General features: G+C 52.6%; 1 long non-coding RNA gene and 1 other non-coding gene across 2 annotated transcripts in view; both read left to right on the top strand.

The window, feature by feature from the left end:
- The window catches only part of LOC140408804 (uncharacterized), a 33,763-nt gene that overhangs the window by 6,577 nt on the left and 4,841 nt on the right, over positions 1–22,345 (top strand). The gene's annotated exons all lie outside the window — the stretch shown is intronic.
- On the top strand, positions 17,654–17,768 carry LOC140430349 (U5 spliceosomal RNA). The gene has a single exon (XR_011949387.1). It is a non-coding gene; the product is annotated as a U5 spliceosomal RNA (small nuclear RNA).

The raw sequence follows: 22,345 nt of genomic DNA, 5'->3' as shown, positions 1-22,345 counted from the left end.
CAAGTCCGGGATCCTACCCAACATGCGCCTGATGAAGTCCGCATCGTCCCAGTTTGGGGCATACACATTCACTAGCACCACCCGGGTCCCCTGCAGCTTGCCACTCACCATTATGTACCTGCCCCCCTTGTCCGCCACGATACTCCCCGTCTCAAATGCCACTCATTTACTAACCAAAATTGCCATCCCTTTGGTCTTTGAGTCTAACCCCGAGTGAAACATCTGTCCCACCCATCCTTTTCTTAGCCTCGTCTGGTCCGCAAGCTTTAAGTGCGTCTCTTGCAAAATGGCCACGTCCGCCTTCAACCCCTTTAAATGCGAGAACATGTGGGACCTCTTGACCGGCCCATTCAGGCCCCTCACGTTCCACGTGATCAGCCTGGTCGGGGGGTTGGCCACCCCCCCATCCTGCCGACTAACCATCTCCCTTTTTTGGCCAGCCACGTGCCCCCGCCTCCCGATTCCAGCCCTCCCCCCAGCCCGACTCTCCATCCATTCCCCTCACCTGGCTCCCCTTCAGTCAGCACAGCAGCACCCCTTCCCCCCGCAACCCCCCGCACCCCTGCCAAGCATCCGCTTAGCTCTGATTTCCCCCCCACTATACTTCCATGAGTCAGCTCACCCATGCTGACCCCAGCCGCTCCCGCCCCTATATGCCTACCCAACATGTTGCCTCCTTCGGGCCACCCAACCCCCCCGCTCCCCCACAGGGTAGAGGGGCAAGCGCCAACTGGGACCTTCCCGTGAGCCGGACAACCCATCCCGGGCGTTTCCCGCCCCCTAAAACCAAACCCCTGAAAAACAAAACAAACAACAAAACCACCAACCAAACTGGAGCAGACAAGCAAATAATCTTATGCTTTACCCGACATCTTACCCCCGGTCCACCCCATCCCGCACATTTCAACCCCATACAACTGTCCCTTAGTTCAGGTCCAGCTTCTCGTGCCTGATGAACGACCACGCCTCATCCGGTGTATCAAAGTAATGGTGCCTGTCCTGGTATGTTACCCAGAGTCTCGCCGGATGAAGGAGCCCAAACTTCACCCCTTTGCTGTGGAGGACCGCCTTAGCCCGGTTGAACCCCACACGCCTCCTCGCCAACTCAGCTCCCAAGTCCTGGTCGATGCGGATCTCGCCGTTCTCCCACTTACTGCTCTGCTCTTTCTTCGCCCACCGCAGGACTCGCTCCCGGTCTGTCAAACGATGAAACCGTATCACCATCGCCCTTTGTGGCTCGTTCACCCTCGGCTTTCTGGCGAGGACCCTGTGCGCCCCATCCATCTCCAAGGGCTGCGGGAAGGACCCCGCGCCCATCAGCGTCCCTAACATCGTGGTCACGTACGTGTTCGCGTCCGCCCCCATCCCTCCTTCGGGAAGGCCCAGGATCCGCAGATTATGGCTCCGAGACCTGTACTCAAGGTCATCTAGCCTCTCTGGCCATCTTTTATGTAGCGCCTCGTGCGCCTCCACCTTCACCGCCAGGCCCAGGATCTCGTCCTCATTCTCCGCCACCTTCCTCCTTACCTCCTTGATCTCCTTCTCCTGCGCCTTCTGGGCCACCACAATCTTCTCCATGGAGGCCAACATCTCTGTTTTAAGCTCCATAAAGCAGCTTTTTAAGAATTCTTGTTGTCCTTTGGCCCACTGGGCCCACACCTCCTGATCTTCTCCGGCTGCCATTTTGTCTTCCCGGAACTTCTCAACCTTCTTCCCCGCGTTTGCGCATCTGCCGGTCCCACTCCTCGTTCTCTCCATGCAGCACCGGGGGGAACCTCTCCCGCACCCGTTCCCACACCGGTCTCAGCCTCCAGATGCCGCTGCCGTCCCATTCAGCGGCCCGAAATACTGACCTCGGCGGGAGCTGCCGTGAACGCGTGACCTAGCAGGTCTTGGCCGCCACTGGAAATCCTGTGTTGCCCCTTTCAGTGACCTGTGGGCCTGTACACCTAGATCTCTCTGACTGTCAATGCTCTTGAGGGTTCTACCATTCACTGTATATTCCTTACCTGTATTAGACCTTCCAAAGTGCATTACCTCACATTTGTCCGGATTAAACTCCATCTGCCATCTCTCCGCCCAAGTCTCCAAACAATCTAAATCCTGCTGTATCCTTAGACAGTCCTCATCGCTATCCGCAATTCCACCAACCTTTGTGTCATCCGCAAACTTACTAATCAGACCAGTTACATTTCCCTCCAAATCATTTATATATACTACGAACAGCAAAGGTCCCAGCATTGCTCCCTGCGGAACACCACTAGTCACAGCCCTCCAATCATAAAAGCATCCTTCCATTGCTACTCTCTGCCTTCTATGACCTAGCCAATTCTGTATCCATCTTGCCAGCTCACCGCTGGTCCTGTGTGACTTCACCTTTTGTACCAGTCTGCCATGGGGGACCTTGTCAAAGGCCTTACTGAAGTCCATATAGACAACATCCACTGCCCTACCTGCATCAATCATTTTTGCGACCTCCTCGAAAAACTCCATCGTGAGACCCGACCTCCCCTTCACAAAATCGTGCTGCCTCTTGCTAATACGTCCACTTGCTTCCAAGTGGGAGTAGATCCTGTCTCGAAGAATTCTCTCCAGTAATTTCCCTACCACTGATGTGAGGCTCACCGGCCTGTAGTTCCCTGGATTATCCTTGCTACCTTTCTTAAACAAAGGAACAACATTGGCTATTCTCCAGTCCTCCGGGACATCACCTGAATACTGTGAGTATCCAAAGATTTCTGTCAAGGCCTCAGCAATGTCCTCTCTTGCCTACTTCAGTATTCTGGGGTAGATCCCATCAGGCCCTGGGGATTTATCTACCTTAATATTTTTCAAGACACCCAACACCTCGTCTTTTTGGATCTCAATGTGACCCAGGCTACCTACACACACTTCTCCAGACTCAACATCCACCAATTCCTTCTCTTTGGTGAATACTGATGCAAAGTACTCATTTAGTACCTCACCCATTTCCTCTGGCTCCACACGTAGATTCCCTCCCCTGTCCTTCAGTGGGCCAACTCTTTCCCTGGCTACCCTCTTGCTTTTTATTTACGTGTAAAAAGCCTTGGGATTTTCCTTAACCCTATTTGCCAATGACTTTTTGCGACCCCTTTTAGCCCTCCTGACTCCTTGCTTAAGTTCCTTCCTACTTTCCTTATATTCCACACAGACTTTGTCTGTTCCCAGCCTTCCAGCCCTGACAAATGCCTCCTTTTTCTTTTTGACGAGGCTTACAATGTCTCTCGGTATCCAAGGTTCCCGAAATTTGCCGTATTTATCCTACTTCCTCACAGGAACATGCCGGTACTGAATTCCTTTCAACTGGCATTTGAAAGCCTCCCACATGTCAGATGTTGATTTACCCTCAAACATCGCCCCCAATCTAGGTTCTTCAGTTCCCACCTAATATTGTTATTATTGTTAATATTGGCCTTCCCCCAATTTAGCACATTCACTCTAGGACCACTCTTATCCTCGTCCACGGGGAGGCATGTGACACAGTGGTTAGCACTGGGACTGCAGCGCAGAGGACCCGGGTTCAAATCCCGGCCTTGGGTCACTGTCCGTGTGGAGTTTGCACATTCAGCCCGTGTCTGAGTGGGTTTCACCCCCACAACCCAAAGATGTGCAGGTTAGGTGGATTGGCCACGCTAAATTGTCCCTTTTTTTTTTAGAAATATTTTTATTAAAATTTTTACATATTTTCAACAAACTCCCCCCTTACAGAAAAAAGAAAAACAAAGAACACATAAATAAACATCTTACAACTACATCACAAATTCCCCCAAGATACAAACCCCCCATTAAGCAATAATAAACACAGTAGAAAACACAAAGTACACCCCCCCTCCCCCCCCACCTCTGGGTTGCTGCTGCTGCTGACCACCTCCTAACGCCCCGCTAGAAAGTCTAGGAACGGTTGCCACCGCCTGAAGAACCCTTGCACAGACCCTCTCAAGGCAAATATTACCCTCTCCAATTTAATGAACCCTGCCATGTTGCTGATCCAGGTTTCCACGCTCGGGGGCCTCGCATCCTTCCACTGTAGCAGAACACTCCGCCGGGCTATTCTGGCAAAGGCCAGAATACCGGCCTCTTTCGCCTCCTGCACTCCCGGCTCGTCCGATACCCCAAATAGTGCTAACCCCCAGCTCGGCTTAACCCGGGTGTTCACCACCTTAGACACCGTCCTCGCAACACCCCTCCAGAACCCATCCAGCGCCAGGCACGCCCAGAACATATGGGTATGATTTGCTGGGTTCCCTGAGCACCTCCCACACCTGTCTTCCACCCCAAAGAACCTGCTCAGCCTCGCCCCTGTCATATGCGCTCTGTAAAGAACCTTAAATTGTATCAGGTTAAGCCTGGCGCAAGAGGAGGAAGAATTAACCCTACCTAGGGCGTCCGCCCACATACCCTCGTCTATCTCCTCCCCAAGCTCCTCCTCCCATTTACTCTTTAGCTCCTCCATCGAGGTCTCCTCCTCCCCCTGCATCACCTGGTAGATCGCCGAGACCCTGCCCTCTCCAACCCACACCCCCGAGAGCACCCTATCCTGGATCCTGAGTGCTGGAAGCAGCGGGAACTCCCTCACCTGCCGTCTTACAAACGCCCTTACCTGCATGTACCTGAAGGCATTTCCGGCGGGAAGCCCAAATTTTTCCTCCAGCGCCCCAAGGCTCGCAAACGTCCCATCTAAAAACAGGTCCCCCATCCTTCTAATTCCTGCCCTGTGCCAGCTCAGGAACCCTCCATCCATTCTCCCCGGGACGAACCGATGGTTCTCCCGGATCGGGGACCAAACCGAAGCCTCTACCTCATCCCTGTGGCGCCTCCACTGCCCCCAAATTTCAAAGTCCCCGCCACCACCAGACTTGTGGTGTACCTTGTCGGCGGGAGCGGCAGCGGTGCTGTCACCAGCGCTCCCAGACTCGTGCCCACACAGGATGCCATCTCCAGCCTCTTCCACACCGCCCCCTCCCCCTCCATTACCCACTTGCGTATCATCGTCACATTGGCAGCCCAGTAATACCCACACAGATTAGGTAGCGCTAACCCTCCTCTGTCCCTACTCCGCTCCAGAAACACCCTTCTCACCCTCGGGGTCTTTTTCGCCCACACGAATCCCATGATGCTCCGATTGACCCGCTTCAAAAAGGCCTTAGGGATCAGGATGGGGAGGCACTGGAATATAAAAAGGAACCTCGGGAGCACCGTCATCTTCACCGACTGTACCCTACCCGCCAAGGAGAGTGGCAGCATATCCCACCTTTTAGACTCCTCCTCCATCTGCGCCACCAGCCTCATCAAGTTGAATTTGTGTAGGGCCCCCCAGCTCCTGGCCACCTGGATCCCCAGGTACCAAAAACTCCTTTCCACCCTCTTCAGTGGAAGCTCGTCTATCCCCCTTCCCTGGTCCCCTGGGTGTACCACAAAGAGCTCACTCCTCCCCACATTGAGCTTATACCTGGAAAAGTCTCCACCTGAGGATCCGCATCACCTCTGGCATCCCCCCCACCGGGTCCACCACATACAGTAACAGGTCGTCTGCATACAGCGATACCCGGTGTTCCCCCTCCCCCCCGGACCAGCCCCCTCCAGTTCCTGGACTCCCTTAGAGCCATAGCCAAAGGCTCAATTGCCAATGCAAATAGCAAGGGGGATAGGGGGCACCCCTGCCTCGTCCCCCGGTACAACCAAAGGTATTCAGACCTCCTCCGAATCGTGGCCACACTCGCCACCGGGGCTTCGTAAAGTCGCCTAACCCAACTAATGAACCCCTCCCCGAAACCCAAACCTCCTCAACACTTCCCAGAGTTACCCCCACTCCACCCTATCGAAGGCCTTCTCCACGTCCATCGCCGCCACTATCTCCACCCCCCACTCCACTGTAGGCATCATGATTACGTTAAGGAGTCTCCGCCCATTGGTATTCAGCTGCCTTCCCTTAACAAAACCCGCCTGGTCCTCGTGAATCACCCCCGGGACACAGTCCTCAATTCTGGTAGCCAACACCTTCGCTAACAGCTTCGCGTCCACGTTGAGGAGAGAGATTGGCCTATACGACCCACACTGTAATGGGTCCTTGTCCCGCTTCAAGATCAGCGAGATCAGCGCCCTGGACATCGTCGGGGGTAGGAACCCCCCTTCCTCGCCTCATTGTAAGTCCTCACTAATAGAGGGCCGAGCAGGTCCATGTACTTCCGGTAAAATTCCACCGGGAACCCATCTGGCCCCGGTGCCTTCCCCGCCTGCATACTCCCCAGCCTCTTAGTCAGCTCCTCCAGCCCCAAGCCCAGCCACCTGCTCCTCCTCCACCCTCGGGAACCTCAGTCGATCCAAAAATCGACGCATCCACCCTCCTCCATCGGGGGCTCAGACCTATACAGCCGCTCATAAAAGTCTCTAAATACCCCATTTATTCCCACCGCACTCCGCACCGTGTTCCCCCCTTTATCCCTAACTCCCCCAATCTCCCTCGCTGCCTCCCACTTCCGAAGCTGGTGTGCCAACATCTGGCTAGCTTTCTCCCCGTACTCATACACCGCCCCTTGCGCTTTCCTCCACTGCACCTCTGCCTTCTTGGTGGTCAACAGGTCAAACTCGGCCTGGAGGCTTCGTAGCTCCTTGAGTAGTCCCTCCTCGGGGACCTCTGCATACCTCCTATCCACCCTTAAAATCTCTCCCTCTCTCTCCTCTTTGTGGGCCCTAGTGGAGATTAGCTCTCCCCTAATCACCGCCTTCAGTGCCTCCCAGACCACCCCCACCTGCACCTCCCCATTATCATTAGCCTCTAGATAGCTTTCAATTCACCCCCGGATCCGCCCGCTCACCTCCTCATCCGCCAGAAAGCCCACATCCAGGCGCCACAGCGGGCGCTGGTCTCTCTCCTCCCCTAGCTCCAGCTCCACCCAATGCGGGGCATGGTCTAAGGTGGCTATGGCCGAATACTCCGTGCCCTCCACCCTCGGAATTAGTGCCCTGCTCATAACAAAGAAGTCTATCCGGGAGTAGAATTTATGGACGTGGGAAAAAAATAAAATTCCCTGGCCGCCGGCCTGACAAACCTCCATGGGTCCACGCCTCCCATCTGGTCCATAAACCCCCTCAGCACCTTGGCCGCTGCCGGCCTCTTACCCGTCCTGGACCTGGAGCGGTCCAATGCTGGATCCAGTTCCGTGTAGAGGTCCCCCCCGTTATCAAGCTCCCTGCCTCCAGGTCCGGAATCCGGCCCTACATGCGCCGCATAAATCCGGCATCGTCCCAATTTGGGGCATATACATTTACTAATACCACCCGCACCCCCTGCAGCTTACCGCTCACCATCACATACCTACCTCCATTGTCTGCCACGATGTTCAGCGTCTCAAACGACACCCGCTTCCCCACCAAAATCGCCACCCCTCGATTATTTGCATCCAAACCCGAGTGGAAAACCACCCCTTTCTCAGCCTAACCTGATCTGCCACCCTCAAATGCGTCTCCTGGAGCATAACCACATCTGCCTTCAGTCCCTTCAGGTACGCGAACACACGGGCCCTCTTGACCGGCCTGTTCAGGCCTCTCACATTCCAAGTTATCAGCCGGATCAGGGGGCTTCTCGCCCCCCCCCCGCCCCCCCCACCCTCTGCCGATTAGCCATCCCCTTTTCTAGGCCAGCCACGTGCCCGTGCCTCCCGCACTCTCCATTCCCCCAGCGGCAGACCCCCGCCCCGACTCTCTCTCCAAGCTCCAGCTCACCTTTGGCCAATGCAGCAGCAACACAGTTCCCCCCCCCCCCCCCACCCCAGCTTGGTCCCCCCCTAGCTGCGTGCTCCCCCCATAGCACTCCCGTAAGTCAGCTGACTCCTGCTAACTCCGGCCACTCCATCGACCCCCCAGTGTGGTAGCCCCCCCCTCCTGTCCATTAGTGGGCGCTCCTCTCCAACACCGCCCTTCCCCCCCCCGGCCCTGCCCCCTTCCTTCCCTAGCGTGGGAAAAAGCCCGCGCTTTCCATCAAACCGGCCCCGCCCTCTCTGGCGCATCTCTCTTTTGCGGCCTAATCCCAGCTCCCCAAGCTCGGGCCTCCCATCTCCCCTCCCCCCAACTGGACCCCATCCTTCCAACCACCGACGCCCACACTCTCACAAAACCCCCACTTCGAACCATTTCACCCTACCCCACCCAGCACCCAAGGAAACAATACAGAACAGAATAGAACATCCCCCAACATCTCCCAAAGCACAGTAACCACAGTAGCCCCCCGCGACCTCCCCTCACAACCGACCCTCAGTCCATGTCCAACTTTTCGGCCTGAATAAAGGTCCACGCCTTCGTCCTCTCCTCCGTCATCTCAAAGTATTGGTGCCGGTCCTTAAACGTGACCCACAGTCGCGCCGGCTGCAGCATCCCAAATATCACCCCCTTCCGATGCAGAACCACCTTAGCCTGATTGTACCCGGCCCTCTTCTTGGCCACCTCCGCGCTCTAGTCCTGGTATATACGGACCTCTGCATTCTCCCACCTGCTGCTCCGCTCCTTTTTTGCCCATCTTAGGACACACTCCCTGTCCACCAAGCGGTGGAACCGCACCAATACCGCCTGTGGCGGCTCGTTAGACTTGGGCCTCCTCGCCAGGACTCGGTGGGCCCCATCCAGCTCCAGGGGCCTTGGGAAGGCACCCGCGCCCATCAACGAGTTCAGCATTGTGACCACATATGCTTCAGCATCCGACCCCTCCACTCCCTCCGGGTGACCCAGAATCCGCAGATTCTTCCTCCTCGACCGATTCTCCATGTCCTCGAACTTCTCCTGCCATATCTTATGCAGCGCCTCATGCGCCTCCACCTTCACCGCCAAGCCCAATATCTCGTCCTCATTCTCCGAGGCCTTCTGCCACACCTCCCGGATCGCCGCCCCTTGGGCCTTCTGGGTCTCGACCAGCTTGTCGATTGAAGCCTTCATCGGCTCCAGCAGCTTTGCTTTCAATTCCGTGAAGCAGCGCTTGAGAAACTCCTGCTGCTCTTGCGCCCACTGCGCCCACACTGCCTGGTCTCCACCCGCCGCCATCTTGGCTTTCCTCCCTCGCACTTTTCGCTGCACCAGAATTACTTTTTTCACCGCTCCACTCCTGGTCCAATCCATACAGTGCCGGGGAAATCGTACTGTCCCCTTCCCACACTGGGAACCGTCGAACAAATGCCGCTGGGGCCCGTCAAAAGAGCCCAAAAGTCCACTTCTGGCGGGAGCTGCCGAACGTGCGACTTAGCTCAGCCGCAACCGGAAGTCCTAAATTGTCCCTTAATTGGAAAACAATTAAAACAAATAAATAATCTGAATCAATTATTTTTTAAATGCTCCTCGGGTAACTAGGAATTTGAAGCTGTCAACCATCTCCACCAGGGCACCATTGATGCAGACAGGGGCATGTACAACACTTCGCTGCCTGAAGCCGATGACCAGCTTCATTGAGGGAGAGATTGTTGTCGTTACACCACGTCACTAGGTTCTCTAACTCCCTCCTGTACTCTGACTCATCATTGTTTGAGATCCGACCCACTACAGTGATGGCATCAGCAAACCTGTAGATGGAGTTGGAGCCAAATTTTGCCAATCATATGTGTATAAGGAGTACAGTAGGGGGCTAAGCACGCAGCCTTGCGGGACCCCAGTATTGAGGACTATCGTGGAGGAGGTGTCATTGTTTATCCTTACTGATTGTGGTCTGTGGGTCAGGGAGTCGAGATTGCAGTTGTAGAGGGAGGACTAAGTCCTAGGTTTTGGAGTTTGGATATGAGCTTGGAAGGGATTATGGTGTTGAAGACGGAGCTGTAGTTAATGCATAGGAGTCTTTGTTGTCGAGATGCTCCAGGGATGAGTGTAGGTCCAGGGAGATCGCGTCTGCTGTGGACCAGTTGTGGCGGTATGTGAATTGTAGTGGATCAAGGTAATCTGAAAGTTTGGAGCTGATGTGTCTCATGACTAACCTCTCGAAGCACTTCATAATGCTAGATGTCAGGCCACCAGTTGGCAATTGTTGAGGCACATTGCCTGGTTCTTCTTTAGCACCAGTATGATAGTAGTCTTCTTGAAGCAGGTGGGAACTCGGAACGGAGTAGGGAGAAGATGAAGATGTTTGCGAACACACCCGCCAGTTGGTCTGCGCAGGATCAGAGTGCACGCCCGGGACCTCCGTCGAGGCCCGTTGCTTTCCATGGGTTCACTCTGAAGAAGGCCAATCTAACTTCTGAGGTTGTGACGCTAGGTATGGGTGTGTCCGAGGCAGTTGACAAACGTAGCCGCCATTTCGGCCTTTGCCTCCCTGGTGGCCCGGAAATGGATTTGGCTGGAATGGAGGGACTTGGAGCCTCCAAAGTCGGGGGTTTAGGTCAGTGACATGGCAGGGTTTCTTAGACTAGAGAAAATTAAGTTTGCCTTAAGGTGTTCATTACAGGGGTTCGCCCGGAGGTGGCAGCCGTTCATCGACTTCTTCAAGGAGAATTGATCCTCAGCAGGGGTGGGGGGAGATGGGGGGAAGGGGGAGGGGGAGGCATGGAAGTGATGAATAACAGCAGAGAATCTAATGTATGGCTAGTTAGGGTTTAGGGCTGGGGGGAGTTGGGTATGTTGTTGTGGGGTTTTTGCTTGTGTTGGATTTCTCTGTTATTTAAAATGTTAAAATTATAAATGCCTCGATAAAATATTTTCTAAAAAAAAAATATGAATGTATTGACAGTAGGGGACAGTACAGAGAGGGGGATCTGCTGCAAAGAATGAGTGTCCAGGTGGCTGCATTGTCTGCCTTGTGCCAGGGTCGGGACATCTGCTCCAGACTGGAGAGGAACTTGGAGTGGAAGGGGGAGGATCCCCTTCTTGTGGTCTGTGTAAGTATCAATGACATAGGCAGAAAGAGGAAAGATTCTGAATAGAGAGTTTGAGGAGCCATGCACTAAATTAAACAGAACCCCCAGGGTTATAATCTCTGGATTACTACTTGAGCCGCATGCAATTGGCATAAGATGCATAAAATTAGAGAAATGAATACATGGCCCACAGACTGGCTTAGGAGACGTGGGTTTTGGTCCGTGGAGCACTGGTATTGGTATTGGGGAAATGAGGGCTGTACCATAGAATTTAGAATTTATTTACAGTGCAGAAGGAGGCCATTCGGTCCATCGAATCTGCACTGGCTCTTGGAAAGATCACCCTACACAAGCCCACACCTCCACCCTTTCCCCATAACCCAGTAACCCCACCCAACACTAAGGGCAATTTTGGACACTAAGGGCAATTTAGCATGGCCAATCTACCTAACCTGCACATCTTTGGACTGTGGGAGGAAACCGGAGCACCCGGAGGAAACCCACGCACACACGGGGAGAACGTGCAGACTCCGCACAGGCAGTGACCCAAGCCGGGAATCAAACCTGGGACCCTGGATCTGTGAAGCAATTGTTCTAACCACTATGCTACCATGCTGACCATTGGGATGGTCTACATCTGAACCATACTGGGACCAGTGTTCTTGCATACCGCATAAGTAGGGAGAGGGAGTTGGTTTTGGACAGGAAATACATAGGCTTACAAAGCCAAAGGATGCAGCAGCATTGCAAAGCAGCTATTTTGGTAATTATACCCAGAGCATGACAGGAAGACACAGTGGACAAACATCAGAAAAGCAACAAATAGGGTCAAATTGGGAAAAAATGATTTAGAAAAGCAAAATCAATGGCTCTGTACTTAAATGCATGTCATGACTTCCGGTTGCGGTGATGCCTTGCTAGCCGCACGTTTTGGCGGCTCCAGCTCCGACGGACCTTTGGGCTCTTTTAAGAGCCCCAACGGGAAATTTTTAGGCGACGCAACCCGGTGTGGGGTGAGTGAGAAGGGAGTCCCCCCCCCAACGAAGGAGGAAAATACCGGCGGCGGCGGCTGCAGCGCGAGGAATCGTCGACCAAAGAGACAGAAAGGGAGAAGCACAAGATGGCGGCTGAGAAAGCTCAGGCGACATGGGGGCCCGAGCAGGACAAATTTTTGAGACGGTGTGTGGAGCTACTGAAGAGGGAGGTGCTGACCCCAATGCTACAGGCAATTGAGGGGCTCAAGGAGACACAAAAGACCCAGGAGACAGAGCTCCGCGTGGTGGAGCAGAAGGTGACGGATAATGAGGACGAGATCCTGGGCCTGGCGGTCAAAACACAGACGCACGAGGCACTTCATAAAAAGTGGACTGAAAGGATCGAGGCCCTAGAAAACGGAGCGCGAAGGAAGAACCTTCGGATACTGGGTCTCCCTGAGGGTGTGGAAGGAGTGGACTGTGGAGCTTATGCAAGTACGATGCTGAGCTCACTGATGGGTGCTGAGGCCCCTACGGGCCCCTTGAAGGTGGAGTGGGCACATCGGATCCCGACGAGAAGACCAAAAGCGGGACAACCACCCAGGGCGATAATCGTGCGATTTCACCGTCTTAAGGATAGAGAAGAGGTCCTGAGATGGGCTAAAAAGGTGCGGAGTAGCAGATGGGAGAATGCAGTGCTACGGGTGTACCAGGATTGGAGTGCGGAGGTGGCGAGAAGGAGGGCGAGTTTTAACCGAGCCAAGGAGGTGTTGCATAAAAAGAAGGTGAAGTTCGGGATGTTGCAGCCGGCAAGACTATGGGTCACGTATCAGGAGAGACACCATTATTTCGAGATGGCGGAGGAAGCATGGACCTTTATTAAAGAGGAGAAATTGGATCGGAACTGAGGGACTGATACTGCAGGAAATGTTATTGTTAATGTTATGGTTGATGTTAATAGAGAAGTAAATTGGGAAGGGGGGAGACATTGGGAAATGTGGGCGCCGGTGAGGGGGGAAAGACGGGACATAGATGGAGAATGAGGAAGGGGAGGGGGAGGGGAAAGGGAGCTGCGCCACAAGAGGCGGGTCAGGTAAAGGGATGTTCCCGCGCCAGAAAGAATATGGCGGGAAGACAGGCGCAAGCCGGATGGGAGTTCCCCACACGGGGGGGTCGAGGAGTGAGCAGGAGTAGCCGGGGTCAGTTGAAGTCAGCTGACTTACGGAAGTAATATGGGGGGAGCAATCACGCTAGAAAGAGATCTAGCGCGGGGGGGGGGGGGGGGGGACAACTGGGTTGCTGCTGCGGAAATCCAAAAGGAAATGGCTAAAGAGTGGGTGGACGGGGATGGTATGCGACGCTGGGGGTGCGAGTGGGAGCGCGGAGGCGGGATATGGGACTGGCCTAGAGAAGGTAATGGCTAGTCGACACGGGAGGGGGGCAGGTAGCCCCCTAGTGAGGCTGATCACGTGGAACGTGAGAGGCCTGAACGGACCGATTAAAAGGGCCCGAGTGCTCGCGCATTTGAAAGGACTAAGGGCAGACATGGTTATGCTCCAAGAGACGCACCTGAAGGTGGCGGACCAAGTTAGGTTAAGGAAAGGATGGGTGGGACAGGTGTTCCACTCAGGACTAGACGCAAAGAACAGAGGGGTGGCCATATTGGTGGGGAAGCGGGTAGCATTTGAAGCAAAGAACATCGTAGCAGATAGCGGAGGTAGATATGTAATGGTGAGTGGCAGGCTGGAGGGAATGGAGGTCGTGTTGGTTAATGTATATGCCCCGAACTGGGACGATGCGGGATTTATAAGACGGATGCTGGGGTGTATACCGGACCTGGAGGTAGGAAACTTGATTTTAGGAGGGGACTTTAATACTGTGCTGGACCCAGGGCTAGATAGATCCAGCTCAAAGACCGGAAGAAGGCCGGCAGCGGCCAAGGTGCTTAAGGGGTTTATGGACCAAATGGGGGGAGTGGATCCATGGCGATTTCTTAGACCTAGGGCTAGGGAGTTCTCCTTCTTCTCCCATGTCCATAAAGTGTACTCCCAGATAGATTTTTTTGTTTTGGGAAGGTCGTTGATCTCTAGGGTGGAAGAAGCTGAGTATTCAGCCATAGCGGTTTCGGACCATGCCCCACATTGGGTGGACCTGGAATTAGGAGAGGAAAGGGAGCAGAGAGCACTCTGGCGATTAGATGTGGGATTGATGGTGGATGAGGGAGTGTGTGCAAGAGTGCGGGGGTGTATCGAGAGATACCTGGAGGTCAATGACGACGGCGAGGTCCCTGTGGGAGTGGTATGGGAAGCACTAAAACCGGTGGTCAGAGGAGAGCTGATCTCCATTGGGGCCCACAAAGGGAAAACAGAGGCCAAGGAAAGGGAAAGATTACTGGGGGAGATTTTAAGGGTGGATAGGGAATTTGCAGAGACCCCGGAGGAGGGACTGTACAGGGAGAGGAGACGACTCCAGACAGAGTTTGACCTCCTGACCACCAGAAAGGCGGAGGTGCTGTGGAGGAAGGCACAGGGGAGGAGGTATGAATATAGGGAAAAGGCTAGTCGCCTGTTGGCTCATCAATTGCGAAAGAGGACAGCAGCGAGGGAGATAGGAGGAATTAGAGACGAAAAGGGAGACATGGTGCGAAGAGCAGGAAAGATAAATGAGGTGTTCAAGACCTTTTATGAGGGACTGTATAGGTCTCAACCCCCAGAGGGAGAGGAGGGGATGCGGCAGTTCCTGGGTCAATTGAGGTTCCCGAGGGTGGAGGAGCAGGAGGTGGTAGGCCTGGGGGCACCGATTGGGGTGGACGAGGTTATTAAGGGACTGGGGAGCATGCAAGCAGGGAAGGCTCCGGGACCAGACGGGTTCCCGGTGGGATTTTACAGAAAATATGTGGACTTGTTGGCCCCGTTGATGGTGAGGACGTTCAATGAGGCCAGGAAAGGAGGGACTTTACCCCCGACAATGTCGGAGGCGACGATATCGCTAATTTTGAAGAGGGATAAAGATCCGTTGCAGTGCGGGACCTATAGACCTATTTCATTATTGAACGTGGAAGCCAAATTGCTGGCAAAGGTACTGGCATCGAGGATAGAGGACTGTGTCCCGGGGGTGGTGCACGAAGACCAGACAGGGTTCGTAAAAGGGAGACAACTGAATGTTAACGTGCGACGACTATTAGGGGTGATAATGATGCCCCCAGTGGAGGGGGAGGCAGAGATAGTGGCGGCAATGGATGCAGAGAAGGCATTTGATAGGGTGGAGTGGGAGTATTTATGGGAAGTGCTAAGGAGGTTTGGGTTCGGGAACGGGTTTATTAGCTGGGTCAAACTTCTTTATGGGGCCCCAACGGCAAGTGTAGTTACGGGTCGACAAAGATCGGAGTATTTCCGACTATATAGGGGAACAAGACAGGGATGCCCGCTGTCTCCATTGTTGTTCGCGTTGGCAATTGAACCTCTGGCCATGGCGTTGAGAGACTCCAGGAAATGGAGAGGGGTGATTAGAGGGGGAGAAGAACACCGAGTCTCGCTATACGCAGATGACCTATTGTTATACGTGTCGGACCCAGCGGGGGGGATGATAGAGGTTATGCGAATGTTGAGGGAGTTCGGGGATTTCTTGGGGTATAGGCTAAACATGGGGAAGAGTGAATTATTTGTGATACATCCAGGGGACCATAGTAGAGAGATAGAAGGCCTGCCTCTAAGGAAAGTGGAAAGAAACTTCCGATACCTGGGGATTCAGATCGCTAGGAGCTGGGGAACCTTGCACAGACTTAATCTGACACGGGTGGTAGAACAAATGGAGGAGGACTTCAAGAGGTGGGACATGCAGCCTCTGTCGCTGGTGGGCAGGGTGCAGGCAATTAAGATGATGGTCCTCCCGTGGTTCTTATTTGTATTTCAATGTCTCCCTATACTAATCACGAAGACCTTTTTCAATAAAATAGACAGGAGCATCACGAGCTTCGTGTGGGCAGGGAAAGTTCCGAGAGTAAGGAGGGGGTTCCTTCAGCGTAGCAGGGACAGAGGAGGATTGGCACTACCGAACTTGGGCGATTACTATTGGGCCGCCAATGTGGCAATGGTACGTAAATGGATGATGGAGGGTGAGGGAAAGAAACATGACAAAAACATTTCAAATTGTCATAATAGGTAAATGTGGTGGGTTAGCACTGTTGCCACACGGCACTGAGGTCACAGGTTCGAATCCTGGCTCTGGGTCACTGGCCGTGTGGAGTTTGCACATTCTCCCCGTGTTTGCGTGGATTTCGCCCCCACAATCCAAAGATGTGCAGGGTCGGTGGATTGGCCACGCCAAATTGCCCCTTAATTGGAAGAATGAATTGGGTACTCTAAATTTATTTTAAAAATAGCAGGGAAATGCAACGACATTCACATTTGCTTCAGTGGCACACAGTGCCTCACAGTGCCAAGGACCAAGGTTCAATTCTGGTCTCCGGTGACTGTCTGTTTGTATGTTCTCCCCGTGTCTGCGTGGGTTTCCTCCGGGTGCTCTGGTTTCCTCCCACAATTCAAAGATGTGTGGGATAGGTGGATTGGCCATGCCCATAGTGTCCAGGGATGTGCAGGTTAGGTTATGGGATTACGGGGATAGGTAGGGGTGGATACTTGTAAACGGGCAGAGTGGTCATTTGAAGGGTCGGTGCAGACTATGTGAGCTGAATGGCCTCCTTTTGCACTATAGGGATTTTACAAAGATCAAGATGCGCTCTGGGTGCTTCAATTCAGAAATGGGGACATTACAAACTTTTCAATACTTTAGTTACAGAGAGTGCAATTCTGTTCAAACTATACATCAGTCATGTTGCACTCTGTGGTTCTGCAATACAGTTACATACAGTTAGGGTTACGCACACAGTCCGTGGGGTTTTACATGGTTTGCAGCTTCTGGTGTACATTGGCCGTGGCCTTTCCCCATTGCGTCTTGGTGGCATCTGCCCCAGGTTTGAATGTGTCTCTCTGCACGTAGCCCTGGACCTTGGAATGTGTCAGTCTGCAACATTCGGTCGAGGACAATGCTTTGGACTGGAAAAACAACAAGCTTTAGGAGACCAAAGAGTGTCTTTCACCGAGTTGATGATCCTCCTGCAGCAGTTGATGTGTATCTCGTGTGCATCCCTGGGAATAGCTCGTATAGCACAGAATCCACAGAGTTTCTCGGGTAGAACCTTGACAAATATGACCTCATCTCTCTCCAGACTTTCCCAAAGGAGACGTGCAACACTCTCAGGCCCCTGCATATGCTTCCAGGGCATCGTGAGAAAGTACTGAGACTTCAGGCGTGCGTGAACGATCAAACGGGAAGTGCCCTTCTCACCACCAGCAAAGCTACGGCTTTCATCCCACAGATGCATCCAGACCTGATCAGTATTTCTCCCACTTTCTTTTTTATTTTAGATTTCCAACCTCTGCAAGTACCTTGCTCTCTTCTTCCAGAAGTTGCTGTTGCTTACTACACGAGACTTTGGGCTTCCTTTCCCTCACGGGAACTTAGATTTAAATATCACTTAGGACAAGCAATAATAATCTCCTGAGCGGCAGAGTGCCCACAATCTGCAGCCCTCCTTCTCCGGGAAGTGGTCAGCTAGGCCCCGCCCACTGATCTACATAACTTGAATTCTTTGCGATGCTACAAGAGTTATTCCTCTTTCAGTAAACATTAACGGTTTGTAGTTAATTATTAAAATTCACACCAATTAAATTATTCACTCTGCGATACTAGCCTTGATTGCCCATGTGTGAAGTCAGTGTGATGTTAAAGAGCTCCGTGCGCGGTGGGTAGTGAGTAAGTTTGATGTGAATGTCAGTACTCTGGTTTCTCTTCAGATCGTATAAATCTTTCGCCTTTTACTAAAGATTTCCGTGGAGAGGAACACCCGGAGTTTTAGTTAATTTTTTGATGCCCTACTTCTGGTGGGGCTTGTTTTAATTTCAAAAGCAGAATTTTTGTTTGGCTTGGTGAGTGTTGTGCAGTTTTGGAGGTTTTCGTGTTAATGTCCAGTGAGCCCAACAACTTTAGCTCGTTTTCTGCTGGTGTGATGGTTTCTCTGCTGTAAATTTCTGTAAAGTGTCACTCTATGTTGATTGGTGTTGCACCAAAAAGTCTAGATTGTGTCTCGTCCTTTGGTCAGAGAAACTGCCGGTATCCCCATCTGAAGTCGCATATGATGTGGAGATGCCGGCTTTGGATCGGGGTGGACACAGCTCGTGATTCCAAACAAACCTGTTGGATTTTAACCTGGATTTGTTTATTGTCACGTGTACCAAGGTACAGTGAAAAGTAATTTTCTGCGAGCAGTTCAACAGATCATTAAGTACATGGGCAGAAAAGGGAATAAAAGAAAATACACAATAGGGAAACACAAGGTACACAATGTAACTACATAAGCCCGGCATCGGATGAAGCTTACAGGGGTGTAGTGTTAATGAGGTCAGTCCATAAGAGGGTCATTTATGAGTCTGGTAACAGCAGAGAAGAAGCTGTTCGTGCGTGTTCTCAGACTTCTGTATCTCCTGCCCGATGGAAGAAGTTGGAAGAGTGAGTAAGCTGGGTGGGACGGGTCTTTGATTATGTTGCCCACTTTCCCCAGGCAGTGGGAGGTGTAGATGGAGTCAATGGATGGGAGACAGGTTTGTGTGATGGACTGGGTGGTGTTCACGACTCTCTGAAGTTTCTTGCGGTCCTGGGCCGAGCAGTTGCCACACCAGGCTGTGATGCAGCCAGATAGGATGCTTTCTGTGTTGCATCTGTAAAAGGTGGTGTAAGAATTCTTATTAAGTTGCATACAGAGACAAAAATAATCTCCTGTGGTTTGGTGTCATATTTTGTTTTAAAATGCCCTTCGGTTAACTATGTTAAAGGTGCGATATAATATTCGCTGTTGTTGTAGAGAGGCTATCAAATACACCCTTTGCTCCTCTCAAAACTTTCCCCCCTCTACCACTGAATGTTAAAGACTAATATACTCCTCAGGGGAGATGGAGGAGACACTTTAAAGTGTCTTTCATGGGAGATAGATAAAAGTCCAACAGGTTTGTTTCAAACACTAGCTTTCGGAGCACTGCGCAGGAAGGAACAGTGCTCCGAAAGCTAGTGTTTGAAACAAACCTGTTGGACTTTAACCTGGTGTTGTAAGACTTCTTACTGTACTCACCCCAGTCCAACGCCGGCATTTCCACATCATGGGAGATAGGGGAAGATGGTGACATTGTGGTACTGAATCACAGAATTTACAGTGCAGAAGGAGGCCATTCAGCCCATCGAGTCTGCACAGGCCCTTGTAAAGAGTACCCCACTTAAGCCCACACCTCCACTCCATCCCCTTAACCCAGTATCCCCACATACACTTCTTTTTGTGGACACGAAGGGCAATTTAGCATGGCCAATCCACCTAACCTGTAGATCTTTGGAACGTGGGAGAAAAGCGGAGCACCCGGAAGAAACCCATGCAGACACGAGGAGAATGTGCAGACTCCACACAGACAGTGATCCAAGCCAGGAATTGAACCTGTGACCCTGGAGCTGTGAAGTGACAGTGCTAACCACTGTGCTACCATGCCAGTGGGGGACCCAGAGGACAGCAGTGTCAGCCCCTGCAATTGTCCAACAGGTTTTAAGTTCTCTCAGCTTCTTTGGATAAGAGTGTGGGCTGCAGGTGGATGAACTGGCTGGCCATTGTAGTCATCTGGGATGGCCACGTCCCGATTACAAAATGGACACTTGCAAAGAATGCAGGGAAAATTGGACAATACTGAGAAACAAGCAGGTGCAAGGTCTGTCTGTTGATTAGAACCTTATCTCTCACACAGGACAGAAACTACTAAGACATCTACATACTAATGAGCCATCTCCGGGGACAAAAGGGAAACATTTAGATGCACAATGTTAAGGCAGACACCCCGGCACCAGAAGAGACTCAAACAAAGCAGACCAACGGTCACCTAGGACATGCCCAGCGATCAGGGAACCACCCCTCTATTGGAGGAACATCGATACGAATGATTGGGAAAGGCCCAATTAATAGAGGCCAAGTTCAAGGCCCGCCGAAAAGCGCGAAGCCCTTTTGAGTACGTAAGTACTCACCAAAGAGAGAATCTTTCTTCTTTGGCCTTGGCTCTCAGGGAAGAGAGACCAGCCGAGTTGCTGCATAAGACCAAGTAAGTTCCAAGTCAACTCACGCTACGAGATAGATGCTCCTAGATGCTATCCTGTAAACAGCTCAACCCAGCAGCCTCAGATCTGAGCAACGGCCATTGTTCCTCTGACTGAGTGGGCACCCGAAGCTAAATATAGGCTTCAGTAATAGCGATAGTTTAGTTTTTATAGTTTATGCATGAGTAGATTTGACTGTGTGTAAATAAATGAGCATTGCTTTAGAACTTACTAACTGGTGTCTCGAGTCTTTGATCAGACTGAGCAGACTGCCAGAGTCATCTGGCAGAACGTCTCATCACCAGAACTTACAAACAAGCACCAAGGCCTCCAAGGTTATCTTCCGTTCCAGAGTCCGCTCCGTGGAGCAGGGTGAAACGTGCTCACGCTTCTTCTTCCAAAAGGTGCATAGAGAGACCTCTGTGATCAGCAGCCTGAAGGAAGAAGATGGCTCTGTAAAGTCATCGCAGTCTGACATCCTGAGGATCAGCCAATCCTTTTATGCCGGACTGTATGACCTGAAGCCAACAGATAGCACTGCTTCCCAGACCTTCCTGTTGACTATCACGGAGGTCATAGGCGACAGCGAGCTGGAAAACCTGGACAAACCACTAACTCTGGATGAGCTGACAAAGGCCGTCAAGTCCTTCGAGATGAGTAAAACTCCCGGAAGCGATGGCTTACCGGTGAGTTGTATTCGGCTCTGTGGGACTGGATGGGCCCAGACCTGCTGGAAGTGTACAAGAGTATGCTTCTGGAAGGCAGCATGTCAGAGTCCATGAGGAAAGGCATCATCACCCTCATCTACAAGCAGAAGGGGGAAAGGGAGGAAATTCGAAATTGGCGACCCATTTCACTGTTGAATGCGGATTACAAAATTCTAGCCAATGTCATCGCCAATCGGGTCAGGTCTGCTCTGGAGTTGGTGATCCACCCTGACCAGACCTGTGCTGTAACCGGCAGGAAGATCTCTGATAGCCTCACGCTACTCAGGGACACAATTGCCTACGTGCAGGACAAGGGGGTGGACACCTGCCTCATCAGCCTTGACCAGGAGAAGGCTTTTGACAGAATATTGCACACCTACATGATGGATGTGCTCTCCAAAATGGGGTTTGGGGAGGGAATTCGCAATTGGATCAAACTGCTCTACACCAACATCTATAGCGCAGTCTCAATCAATGGGTGGGAATCAGAAAAGTTCCAGATCAAATCCGGAGTCAGGCAGGGCTGCCCTCTCTCCTCTGCCCTTTTTGTGTGCTGCATAGAACCTTTTGCCGAGTCCATCAGGAGGGATCCGGGTACAAGAGGAGTGACAATCCCAGGCAGTGGAGGCACGCAAGTCAAGGCCTCCCTGTACATGGACGATGTTGCCGTCTTCTGCTCGGATCCTGCGTCTGTACGCAGGCTCTTGAACGCCTGTGACCAGTTTGAACTGGCCTCGGGAGCCAAGGTAAACCGTGGCAAGAGCGAGGCCATGTTCTTTGGGAACTGGGCCGACCGGTCCTTTGTCCCCTTCACTGTCAGGTCAGGGTACCGGAAGGTGCCGGGGATATGGTTCGGAGCTGCTGGGGCGTGCACCAAAAACTGTGAGGAGCGCATAGCAAAGGTAAGGCAGAAACTGGGCTGGTGGGAGCAACGCTCCCTCTCCATTGCGGGCAAAACCCTGGTCATTAGGTGTGAGGTACTCTCGGTGCTACTGTACGTGGCACAGGTCTGGCCCATAACCCGACCCTACGCCACAGCAGTCACCCGGGCCATCTTCAAATTCATCTGGAGATCCGAGATGGACCGTGTCCGAAGGGACACCATGTACAAACCTCTGGAGAAGGGAGGGCGTAACGTACCCAACTCCTCCCTCATCCTGTTGGCCACCTTTGTGTCCAGCTGCATCAAGCTGTGCGTGTACCCCCAGTATGCAAACACCAAGTGTCACTACATACTGAGGTTCTACCTGTCCCCGGTGTTACGAAGGGTGGGCCTGGCCTCATTGCCGCGGAACGCTCCAAGTAGTTGGACCGTGCCGTACCACCTGTCCTTCGTGGAAAAGTTTTTGAAGGAAAACACCTTTGACCACAAGGCAATGAAGCACTGGTCAGCACATAATGTCCTCGAGGCCCTCAGGGAAAAGGAGACCGTGGAGGACGTTGGCTGGTTCCCTGAGCAGACTGCCAGTGTCATCTGGCAGAACGCCTCATCACCAGAACTTTCAAACAAGCACCAAGACCTAGCTTGGCTGGTGGTGAGAAGGGCCCTCCCTGTCAGATTCTTCATGCACACCCAAAGGCTCTGCGCCAATGCACACTGCCCTCGGAGTGGCTGTGGTCACACACCTCCTTGTGGAAT

This window comes from Scyliorhinus torazame, chromosome 1 (genome assembly GCF_047496885.1).
Source record: "Scyliorhinus torazame isolate Kashiwa2021f chromosome 1, sScyTor2.1, whole genome shotgun sequence".
Lineage (NCBI taxonomy): Eukaryota > Metazoa > Chordata > Chondrichthyes > Carcharhiniformes > Scyliorhinidae > Scyliorhinus > Scyliorhinus torazame.
Note: the sequence above shows the minus strand (reverse complement) of the source record. Positions and strands in the feature narration are given on the sequence as shown.